At 60.9% G+C, this 917-nt stretch overlaps 4 non-coding genes across 4 annotated transcripts, besides 1 other annotated feature; all 4 read left to right on the top strand.

Moving 5' to 3' along the window:
- Positions 1 to 64: 64 nt before the first annotated feature.
- Positions 65 to 151, top strand: Tc00.1047053495893.40. The gene has a single exon (XR_008255084.1). It is a non-coding gene; the product is annotated as a C/D small nucleolar RNA (snoRNA), TB11C4C2 (small nucleolar RNA).
- A 201-nt stretch (positions 152 to 352) lies between these two features.
- Tc00.1047053495893.30 lies at positions 353 to 442 on the top strand. The gene has a single exon (XR_008255083.1). It is a non-coding gene; the product is annotated as a C/D small nucleolar RNA (snoRNA), TB11C4C3 (small nucleolar RNA).
- A 146-nt stretch (positions 443 to 588) lies between these two features.
- On the top strand, positions 589 to 660 carry Tc00.1047053495893.20. The gene has a single exon (XR_008255082.1). It is a non-coding gene; the product is annotated as an H/ACA snoRNA, TC11C4H3 (small nucleolar RNA).
- A 106-nt stretch (positions 661 to 766) lies between these two features.
- Tc00.1047053495893.10 lies at positions 767 to 863 on the top strand. Its single transcript, XR_008255081.1, has one exon. It is a non-coding gene; the product is annotated as a C/D small nucleolar RNA (snoRNA), TB11C4C1 (small nucleolar RNA).
- Positions 864 to 870: 7 nt separating this feature from the next.
- Positions 871 to 915: a sequence feature (A-rich).
- Positions 916 to 917: the final 2 nt, after the last annotated feature.

The raw sequence follows: 917 nt of genomic DNA, 5'->3' as shown, positions 1-917 counted from the left end.
CCTCTGCTCTCGCTGCGCGGTTTTGCGGCCCAGCGACGCGCACGCCCGCACACACACACACGCGCTACGATGGAGACATGTTGTTCGAGGTCCAAACAGTTTGAGCGACGCATTGAGAACGGAACAATAAAAATCACCTTTCGGCTGAGCGCCCGCTCCCCTCCCTCCCACTTCCTGCTATTGTTGTCGTTTTTCTTTCTTGCGCAACGGCGCGCACGTAACATCCTGCCCTGTCTGGCGCCCTGCCTGTGCAAACGGTTGGTGGCGGGCCCGCCCGAAAGCGCAAGAGAGAGAAAGAGAAAGAGAGGGCCGAATTGCCCGGAGGTGGGTTGTGGTGGGCGCACGCCGCTGCTGATGGAAGCAACCAACTCTTGTGCGCGAGGGCGCGTGGCCCCGTGAACGCGCTTGCGTGATGGCCCAAAACAAACTCAACAGGTCTGACAGCCGCCCCGCCCGCCGCAACCTCGCCGGCTGGCCCCCGCGCCTCCCCTCGCATGGCCAGGAAAGGCGCGTCTTGAGACCCACCGCTCCGTGACGCTGGGCGCTTGGGTGCATCGGCGCCCCGAGAAAGAGACACGCCGGTCGTGAAGCGCAGCGACCCTTGGGCCGGTGGCGCGCTGTCGGTGCCGCGCGTGGCGCCACTGCCCGGTTGCGCGAGAGTTTGCGGTGACGGTGCGCGCGTCGAGGCTCCCTCCCCAGTTCGGGAAACGATGGGAAAAAACAAAACCAAAGAGGACGCGCACGGGTGAGAGATGCGGCTGCGACGCGTGATGAAATTCCACAGTTTCCTGTCAGTCTGACGACGAAAACGCGTGAGGACGCAATTCCCGACTCAGCTCACACTGAAGTGCTTTGCTTTACACCCCCATCTTTCTTTTTTTTTCTTTTTCTTTTTTTCTTTTTCTGTTCTTCTTTCT

Source organism: Trypanosoma cruzi, assembly GCF_000209065.1.
Source record: "Trypanosoma cruzi strain CL Brener chromosome Unknown tcruzi_1047053495893, whole genome shotgun sequence".
Classification (NCBI taxonomy): domain Eukaryota; phylum Euglenozoa; class Kinetoplastea; order Trypanosomatida; family Trypanosomatidae; genus Trypanosoma; species Trypanosoma cruzi.
Note: the sequence above shows the minus strand (reverse complement) of the source record. Positions and strands in the feature narration are given on the sequence as shown.